The sequence below is a fragment of the Cynocephalus volans genome, chromosome 10 (assembly GCF_027409185.1).
Source record: "Cynocephalus volans isolate mCynVol1 chromosome 10, mCynVol1.pri, whole genome shotgun sequence".
Lineage (NCBI taxonomy): Eukaryota > Metazoa > Chordata > Mammalia > Dermoptera > Cynocephalidae > Cynocephalus > Cynocephalus volans.
The window spans coordinates 91,979,650-91,992,782 of record NC_084469.1 but is presented as its reverse complement, the minus strand read 5'-3'; the positions used below and the strand labels follow the sequence as shown (position 1 = coordinate 91,992,782).

Below are 13,133 nucleotides of genomic sequence, written 5' to 3'. Positions count from 1 at the left end.
TAATTTTTTGTATTTTGAACACAAATATGAAACCACAAATCCAAACAGTAAGAAACATTAATCAGATATTTTGCAATGCTATTGGGCTGAGAAATTATACATCTTTGTTGGGCTAATTCTCTCTTCTGAGACATTTAGGAGTAAATGGCACAAAAGTAACAAAAAAAAGAAGACATTCTTCGGAAGCAAGATTCAAATCTACCAACACTATTTAGCACATAAGTCTTCAGCGAAATACCTAACTTCTTTTCATAGTTTGGTCTTCGGAGAGACTTCAGTATCTCCCGTTACAACGAACAGCCTAGAAGAACAAATGAGATCAAATGGGTCAAACGACTGAACCCAGAATAGGCACACTACGAGTACTCAGAAAGCATCCAATCCCTCTCGCCATTCAAACTGTAGAAAGGCAAGATGGAAGAGGGAAAATCACACCAAAAAAGAACGAGGAAAACTGGGGCACAGGTTCATTTATACCACTAACTCCCTGTGTGTCCTCAGGCAACCCACAGAACCTCTCTGTACTTTGATTTCTCATCTACAGTGAGCATCTACCAGCCCTACCTACCACTGAGTTACTAATATGGTGGATGTGAAAGCACATTACAACACAGCATCGCATACCCCGGGACTCTAAAACAGTTCATTTATCTAATATAAATGAGGCTTTCCTTCATGCTACGCTGATTTAAATAGTAGTTTGGGTATGCAGTCAATTCTTATTCGCAAAAGTTTTCTATAAGGTCACCACAAATACTGAATTAGCAAATACTAAGCCATTGCTCATAGGGAAAACACAGGTTTAGGTTCCTGCAAGCCTCTAGTCACGTTTTGTCAACCAATCAACACATGATGTTGTTTTACGTGTGTTTCAGTTTAAGGACACCTTATTTATTGTTGATTCATGACCACTGAACTCAGGGCCAACAGTGCTATAATTCTGTCTGAAGAGAGCTTATCTAATTGCACACACGTCTGCTCCTCGACTTACAATAGGATTACTTCTCAATAAACCCATCATAAGTTAAAAATACCATAAGTCGAAAATGCATTTAATACACCTGGGAAAAGATCAAAATTCAAAATTCGAAGTATGGTTTCTGCTGAATACGCATCACTTTCGTAAAGCTGAAAAATCTTTGGACCGTCGTAAGTCAGGGACCATCTGTATTTTCTCCAGTCTATTACAGCCTTCTTGTACTTAGAAACATGAGACAGCCCTTCAGCAGTACATTTTAGGGCCATTTTAAACACTGAAATTACCCCATCAGCACAAAAATGTGGCATAAAGTACTGTAGACCATGAAAAGACACTCGTTTACAGTATGAGAGCTGAAACAAGAAAGCAGAGAGTCACTGTTTTATGACAGCTGAGAACATGTGCATCAGGAGACTCAAATTTTTTGCTGCTTTGCACATGACCATGAGTGACTGCAAAAGCATCACAAGCCCTGATTTGGGGGTCACAAATAAATTTTAGCGAGTAGGCAAATTCGCAAATACAGAATCTCAAATAATGAGGATCAACTGTACTTTTTTAAATGTAGATCAATCTGCTTCTTAAAATAGGCCTCCCACATAAGCTGATCATAGAAACCAAGACCATTTGTGTTCATTCAGTTGGCCAAGAAATTGGCTGAGAATAATGTGGTGGTAAAAAGTGTAGACTGGAGGCAGCCTGTGTGAGTTTGAATTCCTGTTTCACCACATACTAACCATGCAACTAGGAGCAGGTTACTAAAAGTTACTGAACCTCTCTACACTTCAGCTTCCTCATCTACAAAATAAAGATAAGAGTGGTGTTGTGAGAATTAAGTAAGAATGCAGTAGAAGCAACGTCCAGAATTGGAGAAAATATTTTCAAATCATATATCTGACAAGGAGTTAATATCCAGAATATATAAAAAATTTCTACAATTCAAAAATAAAAAAGCAAACAACCTGATTTAAAAATGGGCAAGGGAAATGAATAGACATTTCTCCAAAGAAAATATACAAATGGCTAGCAAATACACAAAAAGATGCTCAGTACCACTAATCATCAGGGAAATGGAAATCAAAGCTACAATGAGGTAATGCCTCACATTCATTAGAATGGCTACTATCAACAAAACAGAAAATAACAAGTGTTGACAAGGATGCAGAAAAACTGAAACCCTTGTGCATTGTTGATGGGAATGTAAAATGGTGCAAGCACTATGGAAAACAGTATGGAGGTTCCTCAAAAAATTAAAAATAGAAACATCATATGATCCAGAAATTCCACTTCTGGATGTACATCCGAAAGAACTGAAATCAGGGTCTTGAAGAGATTTTTGTACACCTTAGATAAGTGGCCACAAGAGACATAGCTGGAGTTTGAATTATAAACACACATGACTATATCAAGTGAAAACAGCTACCATGTGAAAACGGCCTTGAAAACCTTTGCTAGTGAACAAATTTTTTCAGCTTGTTAAAATGTAGGAAATAAATCCTCCAATGTGAAAAGCTAACTTTCCAACATTGTCTATAAATACAAATGTCTACACCAAACACTAATTCCTCATGGACTTCTAACACAAAATTGAAGATCTATTTCTATTGACAAAATAATACAGGCAACATTTAAATCCTTCTTGTTTCTCTCCTGCACTATCCATTTCTCCTTACTCACCTACCACTTTGGTAGTTCCTGAAAGCCCTCTTTTCCCAGACAGTTTTAGTGCCTTGCTATTCAAGGTAAAATCCCTGGACGAGCAGTATCGGCATCACACAAAAGCTTGGTAAAATCTTGGCCTCCCCAAACAATATCCCCAGGTGATTCACTCACACCTTAAAGCTTGAGAAGCACTGATTTAACTAATACGTAAAGGCATAAGTGGGTATTTTCTTACAGTGGAGTTCTACCTTTCCCCACCTCCCCTGCTTACGGTAATTTTTTTTTTTTTTTTTTTTTTCTTTTTGGCAGTTGGCTGGTACAGGAATCCTAGGGATCCGAATCTCTGACCTTGGTCTTATCAGCACCATGCTCTAACCAACGGAGCTTGGCCAGCCCTCCCTTCTTTTTCCTGCCACTAGTTGCCTTTCCAGGGCTTGAAAAGAGAATTATTTTTCAAATCAAAGAACTTAAGCAGCTGGAAGTTATCCATCATTCACCCAGTCCTCCCACTTTATAGGAGAAGCCCACAGAAGTTATATGATTCCCCTAAATCACTCAGCTAATGGCAGAACCTTGCTTGTATAATCTCTAGAACTTTGTCTCAAGCTGCCAATGCCCTGCAACTAATATCTGAAAAATTGAAAAAGCATGTGTCAGTAGAGGTATTTTTGTTTTGTTTTAATTTTCAAAAAGAGTGTTGAGGGAGGGCTAATTTTAAACCCAGGTCCAACAAATGGCTCTTCCACAACTACCTTAATTATTTCAGACCAACACTAACGCTGACTTTCATACCAGGGCAAGACATAAGGTAATGCATAGCAGAATTTCATAAATTCCATTACATCATAATCCTGTATGTTGGTTCCCCCATGTCCCAAGTGGTATCATGTATCATTGTTGGCAATAATTTATTGATCAATAAGGACTTACATTTTTAAAGAGTTAAAGAACAACAGAAAAAACAAAAATTGGGGCTGATGATCAGTAGCCACCGTATGTTTCCCAAGTGCCTCTCTCTCCAGTTTCAGAGGCAGAAGCAGAGGAAGATGCACTGCCCACTCCCAAGAAATGAAGAAACCACAAACTCTCATCTATGCAAAGTTGCCATACCATTAATTTCCTTTGCTAAAAATTGGTGGATTTTAAAAAGCAACTTAGGCAGCAGTACAACAGATTTCAAAGGAAAGTTCCTTTCTACTTTGGCTTCAAAGATGGATCTGATAGTGAGTCTGAATGATGTATGGTTGCGGAACATCCCTGCTTATGTACAAAAGGCTTAATTCTTTGGCTCAAACCAAGCAAACACACCTACAAAAATTTTCTCTTTGCACACAGCAGTTGTGTTCCTAATAAGCATGTATATAATCAGTTTTTTACTTAATCTTGAATAGCCTTACAAACACTAGAGTACCTTGATATCTAATGGAAATCTAAGTTAAATAATTATCCCATAACTAGTATGTTTTGCAATTTAAACTTTCAGAGGGGTCCACTTTTGGCATAACACGTGAGAAATTCCATGTACCTGCTCCCCAGTGAAACAGGTGAAAATTATTTTTAAAAACAACCATATAAAGTCTCTGAAAATGGCCTTAAGGGCATATAGCAAATGAAGAAACACATTTATTCAAAAAAATCTTCTATAAGAACAGCAATAGCTCTCTTGCTTCCTGTCGCCACGTGATCTGCTTGTACCCTCCGGCTGCCTGCTGCTTTCTGCCATGAGAAGCAGCAGCCTGCGGCCCACACCAGATGCAGTTATCCCAGAATCGTTTTCCTGATAATAAATACTCAATTAATCTCGTACACCTGAATCCCTGACTCTGGCTTTACTTCTGTTGTGCCTGACCTTGGATAGTTGCTATCAAAAGTGGCGCCTTGAGAAGAACACTAAAGATTTGATCAGAAGATAGATCTTCACCTGGCTACCTAACAATAAGCACTCCATCACTGAAGGTTAGGAAACTGAGATTTAGAGAAAATAACCCAACAATACACAATCCACAGAAGTCATATCATATATTTTAAATTCACATGGCAAAATTTATTTTTTTAAAAAAACTTTGGCTTCCAGTCAAGATGGTGGAATAGACGGTATCCAGTGCCACCCTCTCCCACAATCAACCAATTTACACCTATCAAAAAGCAATGACAGCCAAGCTGGACTGCTAGAGATCAGGGGAAGAGGAGGAGAGACCTACAGAGTACATGAAGGCAGGAGAAGCCACGATGAGAGAAAGAAGCATTCCAACCATTTAGAGCCCTGGCTGCTTCAAGGCTGGCCCTGATGAGCACACAGAGCAGGAAGTGGCAAAAGCTGCAGCTGTGCCCTTCAGATGAAGTTGCTTGGAGGCTGCAGAAGAGAAGAGGGCCTTGGGAATCCCCAGGCCAGCAAGACCACTAACAGGGTTCCTGTGGACCCACATAGGAGCACGGAGCCACAACAACTGAAAAAAAGGAGCCACTCAGATGCTGGTGAGTCATCACAAGGATCTGGCACATGGCCCATCCCATGGGACCTGTTTGGAGCACAGGAGGTGGGGGAGACAGACTCACTGGGGGAACACTGGGGCACAGTAAGGACAGCTGATCTGCCCCCCAATCAGTGCAAGACCACTCAGGGGAGACTTGTCAGGAATACAGAACCACAGCAGATGCTGTTTGCTCAAAAGACTCAGGCCCAGACCAGAGTTTCTACACAACCCAGGTGTACCAGATCTCATGAGACCCAGAAGTACCTATAAAGTCAACCATTAAAACTTGAGCTGCACAAAAAGCCTTCCCCAGGGAATCAGTAGCAAAGCAGCAATTTAAGATTAACCAGAGAGCTCAAGTACTGGTCCTCACAGGAAGTTCCCCCATTTTAGAAGTAAGCAAAGGACTACAAATTAGTTCCAGTGCAGAGTTTAAGTGGTGGGAACAGCAAATAATCCAACACAGAATGAAAGAAAAAACAAAATACCCACACACCAGAGGCAAAGTTTGATATTAACTAGTAAAGATCTCACATCATCAAAGAACACCTATAAAACCTAGAAGGACCAGAAGTCCCATGGGTTACCAAGCAGCGAGTGGGAAGGGCTGAGGACCTCAGCCACACCTCCTGACACCCACAACCAGCCCAGCGACGACCACCAAGTCACCACAGTAAGAGCTCCAGGCTCCTGAACTGGGGCAGTGGGGGGGCCAAGGGCATCAGCCACTCCCCCCAACAGCCACACCAGCCCAGCAACAACCACTGAGCTGCCACAAGAAGCACCCCAGGTTCCCAAGCTGGGGCAGTGGGGGGTGAGGGCTTCAGCCACATCCCCCTGACATCTGCACCCAGCCCAGCAATGACCAAGCCACTGCTGGATGCCCCCTGGCCTCCCCTGCAGGAATGAAGGGGGTGCCACAGGCCTCAACCCTGCCCTTCCTCCTTCCTCCTTCCCACCCTATTTCATTCCTCTTTCCCCTCCCAACTGCTCTACAACATCATAGAATGTAAAAAAAAATAACATAAACAAATAAACTTAAAAAAAAATAAAAATACAGCTTTGCAGATTTAAAAAAAAAATAGGTAGGTAACAAAGCTAGTATTTGAACCCCCCCAAAAAAAGAACAGCAAGAGTCCGTGGTATTTCAACTAATACTCATACCCTCTCTCTCCTTATTCCCAGCTCAGCAAAATGGAAACTCCACTGCAGACTGGGATAGCCAAGAAGAGAGTGCACCCTCTTCCTCCAGCTCCCAGCCAGAGAAATATCTTCCCCCGAGGGGCAGGATATCAGCAGTTCTCACTCTAGCCCAGGTATCTGTTGCTGACTCAACAAGAAACAGTAAATCTAAACAGACCTCAACAAATGAAGAGACTGAATTAGTGATCAAAAAACTATCCACAAAGAAAAGGCCAGACCCAAATGGATTCACTGGTGAATTCTACCAAACTACCAATTCTTCATAAACTGCTCCAAAAAATAAAAGAAGGGAACACTTTCCAACTCATTCTATGAGGCTAATGTTATCTGAGCCAAAACCAAAGACATCACAAGAAAACTATAAACCAATATCTCTTATGAATACAGATGCAAAAACCCTCAACAAAATACTATTGGCAAATTGAATCCAATAAAATATTCATACAAAAAGAATTATATGCCATGACCAAATGGATTTACCCCCAAGAATGCAAGGTGGTTTAACATCCAAAAATGAATCAATGTAATATACTGTGTCAATTAAATAAAAATGAAAAACCACCTCATCATCTCAATTGACTCAGAAAAAGAATTTGACAAAATCCAACTCTTCCATTATACAAACACTCAACACACTTGGAATAGAAGGAAAGTTACTCGAACTGATAAAAGACATCTACCTACACAAAATCCACAGTTTACATCATGCTTAATGGTGATCAACTAGATGCTTTCCCCCTAAGATCAGGCACAGAACAAGGATGTGTACATTCGCCACTTCTATTGAACACTGTACTGGAAATTCTAACTAGGACAATTAGAAAAGAAAAAAATTAACAAAAGCTTCTAGATTGGATAGGAAAAGAAAAAATAAAACTGTCTTTACTCACAAATGAAATGATCTTGCATATAGAAAATCCTAAGGAATTCACTAAAAACCTATTAGAGCTAATAACTGAGTTCTGCAAAGTTGGAGGATACAAGAAAAACATACAGAAATCAATTGTATTTCTACACACTTGCAATGAATAATCCTAAAATGAAATTAAGAAAACAATTCCTTTTACAATAACACTCAAAAGAATAAAATACTTAGAAATAAATTTAACAAAAGAAGTGTAAAACTAGGGCTAGTCAGTTAGCTCACTTTGGTTAGAGTGCTATGCTCATAACACCAAGGTCTATGGTTCACATCTCCATACCTGCCAGCCGCAAAAAAAAAAGTGTAAAACTTACACTCGATAAAACATTGAAAAAACTATAAAACATTGCTGAAAGAAATTAAAGAAGTTCTAAATAAAAGGGAAATCATCCCATGTTTATGGATCTGAAGACTTATTGTTCTTAAGATGGCAATACTTCCCAAATCACTCTACAGATTCAATGCAATAAACATTAATCCATTCACGAGGGATCCACCCCCATGACTCAAACAGCTCCCAGCACTGCCACATTAGGGATTAGGTTTCCACACAAGTTTTAGGAGAACAACACATCCAAACTCTATCAGCCACTACAAATATTCACATATAATTTTTCATTTCTCTTATGTTCTCATTTCTCTTAGATAATGCCGTGGGGCGAACATATGTTTTCATTTCTCTTAGATAATGCCTTGGGGTGGAATTGCTGGATCACACGTTAATTCTATGTTTAAGTGCTAAAGACCCTGTCAAGCACGCCCTCTCACCCTGTGATCTGCTTGGACCCGCTGGCTGTCTGCAGTTTTCTGCTGTGAGTAGAAGCAACCTGAGGTCCACACCAAATGCAGCTGTCCCAGAATTGTAAGCCAAATAAACCTCTTTTCTTTATAAATTACCCAGACACAAGTACTCTGTTGTAGCAACACAAAAACAGACTGATACAGTGGCATTATTAATATTAGCGAAAATGTAGAAACAAATGCCCATCAACTGATTAATATATAAATAAAAGGTGGTATATCCATAAAATAGAATGTTATTTGGCCATAAAAAAAGGAAAGAATGAAATACTGATATATGCTACAATATGAATGAACCTTAAAAACACTATCCTAATTAAGCCACTTAAAGACCACATATCTGATTTCATTTATATGAAATGTCCAGAACAGGCAAATCCATAGAGAGAGAAAGTAGATTAGAAGTGGGGGAAGTGGGGATGGGTAAAAGAGTTCGAGGGTGAGCGCTAAAGGGTGTGAAGTTTCTTTGGGGGAAGATAAAAGTATTCTAAATTGAACATGGTGATGGATGCACATATCTGTGAATACACACAAAAAACAAATTTTATATGTTAAATGGATGAATTGTATAGTATGTGAGTTATTTCAATAAAGCTGTTATTTTTCTAAAGAGAGTAAATACTCATGAATACATGGGGTTTGTTTTACTATTCTTTATAATTTTGTTTACATTTAAAATTTTCCCATAATAAAAAATAATAAAATAAAAATTTTTTCACTTTTTTAAAAGGAGGATGCTTATGTATTTTGGCCACATTTATCCTACATAAGAAGAACAATAGGTTAGCAAATTAAATGCAGAATGTTAGCAAAATAAATTCGGCCCTTTCGAGAAAAAGAAAAAATGGCCATAAATTAAGACTTAAATAAAACACTAATTTGTATTCCAAGTTGAGAAAGATGTAGCCCTTGATGCTGAGATATTAAAGCAAGCAGTTCAGTGGGGGAGGTCCAATACTGACAGGTTAGGAAGAAGCAAGGTAAGGAACAATAGTAATAGGACATTTATCAGTTCTGTAACCTGGCTTTTGGCTTACAAAAACAAATAAAAAGTATTCCAAACAAAAAAATAAATCCCAGGCAGTTCTAAATATTTTGCAAGTATTCTCTTTCAATCTTCATAACAGAACTACAAAGTAAATCACAGGTACCATTATTCGGGTATCCCTGAATACAGAGAGGTTAAGAAGCCTGTCCAAATGATCGCAATAATACTGGTGGATGTGGCACCTAAACCCAGGCTGTCTACTCCAGAACCCTAAACAAATGATCTATGCAGCCACCCCATGTAGACTATAAAAGCAATAGCTCTGTTCATATGAATTCTAATCACCACAAGCTCAAACTGCAGAAAAGTATTCATACATTTAAATTGTTAAAGGATGACTAGAAAACAATACTTTAAAGGTTTTAACAGGTGCTTCCCTATAAATAGGCACAAAAGATTAGTTTCTAATGCCTTATTAGAATAATAAATGGAAGATATCTTTATCACCCCAAACTCCAGAAATTCTCTTCCACACTTACTTCTTGACACTTCCTTTTTAATATTTATTTATATATGTGTTATCTTCCAAACCAAGTTTCCTGAGATTTAGGTTTCTTTTAAGAGATGGATGTTTTAACACCACATTGACCTAGTGCTGCAATACGGAAGGGTGAACAGCATGGCTGGAGCCATGATAACCCCAGAAAACCCTGCGGGAGGAATGTGTGGCTTTGAAGGCAGAAGTTCGGGAAAGATGATAAATGCACATAGAGTTGTAAGAATATTGGTTTTGAAGGCAATATTACAAGGGCTCAGCGTTGGGATTTTCAGTAAAAGACACTAAAGTCAGAAAAGCACAAGAGCTGGAGTCAGACAAACCTGGCTTCATTTTCTGACCCCATGTTCCATCTGTATGACCTTAGACAAATCTCTCGTCCTCTAGTCTCCCAATTGTTCTTGGGGCGGGGGGTGGGTGCCAGGATAAAACAGCACAAACCCAAAGTAAGCATTCAATAAATGTCAGTAGTAACCTAGTAGTAGTAAGAGTAGTAACAATGGTGGTGGTGGTGGCAGTGATAGTGTGCTCTGAGTAAGATGAAACAACAAATGCCCTCTGGACTGAAATTTTAAATGAGCCGCACAAAAGGCTGATAGTAATCTTCAATGGAAATGTTATTAATCAGCAGGGATGTTTTACAATAACTTCATGTGTTCCAATAATTTCAAAAAATATTTGAAAGTATTTAGAGGGATAAGACTTGATATGTACATCAATAAAACTTTTTAAATTATTATATATTACTGAATTTTTTTCCCATCAATGAATATTTCCATCCAGAAGTTGTACCATAAACGTAAGTGTATAGTTGTAATTTAAGCACAGAAATTGCACATAGTGAAAAATCCCTTAAACCCTCACAAATAACTTGTAAATTATTTTCAAAACAAAGTTTCTTTTTCTTAATTCTTCTAAATTAAAAATTCAGTTTATTCACCAAAAAATAAAATTTCCCAGCAATTATTCTCTTTACATATTGCTACTATGTTAGAAAATATTTCCTTCTGAATGTTGGCTGAAAATCAGCTAAGAGCCATAGTTTTCCCTCTAGCATCTTTCAAGTCATGTGTGTGTGTACATGTAATACGTGAGATTTTTAAAATAAAAGTGAGATACCCCCAAAAACCTTAATGTTTTCCAGAATATTCAAGTCAATTGCAGGACTTGACTGGGAGGAGGAGGTGCTGATAAAATCAGCTCAGTTCACCTAAACTGCTGTGGTCTGCAAAGTAGAAAAGAGAAGCAATAATCCTACTGCAAGGAAGATTAGGGGGTATTAGTACCTGCACCCTACATCAGTCATAGGCTGAGAACTGCTCTGACCATTTGCTAACAGACCTGTTCAAGTGTCACAGGAGAATGTTCATTCACCACGTGACAGGCATTCCTCAGTGGAATCCTCAAACGTTTTTGTCACCCTTTTCTAGAAGATGTTCCCAGGATCTCGCACACTTTGTGCTCATGATTGGGCAGTGTGTCCTAATGCAAACATCCTTCCTAAAAACACCTATCACCTTAGATCCCCAAAACCATTGCATGGCATCAGAGTCTTGCACACAAAACACAGAAAGGGCAATTCATGCACCCGAAGTTTAACTCCTGACACTTTCTTACCTGATGCCAAGGCAGGTGCAACCTGCCCCACCTCACTGCGAACGCTCTTTGCGCAGATTTCCCGTTAAGAACGCCTGACGAGGTTCCCAGTGACGGAGTGGAGGGTGCAAAGGAGAGCAACCCTTCGCCTCGCTACTCCCGCTCTAAGTTGTTTCAAGTCCCGGGCAGGAGAGAGCCCCTCCAGGCAGCCCTGCCGGCTCCCCAGAGTTGGAGCCGTTCTCCCCAGCACGCTCGCCGGCGCCCCTTTCCGTCACCCCGGAGACAAGCAGGGGCAGCGCATGTATCCCTCGGAAGAGACCAGGCAGGCGAGGACTGCAGGTGCAGCGGCTTACAGAGGAGGAACTGATGGAGAAGGTGGGGAGCGGGGTGCAGCAAAAAGGGACAGACGCGGCGCAGGGGACCGCTCTCCGCCCCCGCCTAACTCCAAGCCACCCTCGCCCTGTTGTCACGGCGCTTTACAACGGACGCTACTGCGCAAGTCAGCGCTGCGCCGCGGTGCCTGCTGGGGGTTGTAGTCCACGGAGGCTGAGCCGAGGAAGGCGGCGGCGATTTCCGAGGGGGCCGCGCTCGGATCGGAATCCTAGTGTGCGGGGCTCATCCGAACCATCGCCTAGTCCTCAGCAGAGAGAGAATCAGTGCAGTTCCCTCCCCTGCCCTCGCAGCCGTTCCTCCCACCCAGGCTCCGCGAAGACCCCGCTCCCGCCTCGGCTCCGGACGCGGGCCACGCCCCCCGGGACTCGCGGGCGGGGCCTCCCTGGGGGCGGGGCGGGCGTCACCGAGGCGCGCCCCCGCGAGTGGCCTGTTGTTTCCTGGCGGGAGGCGTGCGCGGCCCCGTCCATGGATCGCGCGGCCGTGGCGAGGGTGGGCGCGGTCGCGAGCGCCAGCGCGTGCGCCCTGGTGGCGGGGGCGGGGCCGGCCCAGTACAAAGTCACCGGGAAAAGAAGGACAGGGCGGAGGAGCGAGGTCACGGAGATTTCCGGGTTTTCGTTCCTTCTTTCCTGTTTGAAACGTTGCTTTTGTGGAGTTCTCTGTACCCGTCTCCTGATGCAGATGTCTCGAATGTTCCTTTTATATAGACTTTGGAGGGGATTTCCTGGTATGTGGGTGTAGCACTTTACAAGATACTGCCAGTTTTTGTTTTTTTTTTTTTTTTTTTACTTTTTTCACCTTTCATACTCATTTTGTTGTTTGCTTGTTTCAACGGATTGGCTTTAAATTTCCTGTTTTTCAGCACCAATCCACATTCCCAGTGGAAAATATAATCCTAAATTATTACATTTTTTAAAGATAAAGAATTTCGTAAAATTATCAAAACCATAAATTTTTTACTACCTCGATATCAAACCATCACAACACTGGTTATAAAGAATAAAAATAGAAATTACTTGGATTGCCAATACCAGGAGCTGAAGCAAATTGATAGAAAACTATTCCGCCCTCAAAATTTGAGTTATTGAAAAATTTTGTTTGTCTGTTTTGGTTTTGGTGGCTGGTCATCAAGGGGATCCAAAACCTTGATCTTGGTGTTAGAAACATTTTTTGATTAAAAAAAAAAAAGTCTTTTTGTAAGTGAAAAGTTTTAAAACACCATATGCCATTTGATATTTTTATTAAAAAATATGGAAAAGATATTGCAAGGAATTTTTACAAAAATATTAACAGTGGACTTAGGAATGATTTAATTTTTCCCTTCCTTTCATGTTTTTCAGTTTTTATGCATTGGCCGTGTATTACCTTTGTAATTAGAATAAAATTTTTTTAAATAATAGAATGTAATACTGTATGAAAATTATCTTGAATTACTAATTTATGTTGCAACCATCTAAGAAATGTAACTGCTTATTTTTTTAAAAAAGAAATTCCTGCAATCAGAAAAGTTTCTGAAATCTGTGATAGATTTAGCCTATTTCAATGACAGTGTGGGATAATGT

The 13,133-nt window shown here is 40.3% G+C and overlaps 1 long non-coding RNA gene across 1 annotated transcript in view; it reads right to left on the bottom strand.

Moving 5' to 3' along the window:
• LOC134387159 (uncharacterized) overlaps window positions 1-11,655 on the bottom strand; it is a 28,658-nt gene extending 17,003 nt beyond the window's left edge. Inside the window, exon 1 of the long non-coding RNA XR_010024576.1 lies at window positions 11,203-11,655. This is a non-coding gene — a long non-coding RNA (uncharacterized LOC134387159). The remainder of the gene's footprint in view (window positions 1-11,202) is intronic.
• Window positions 11,656-13,133: the final 1,478 nt, after the last annotated feature.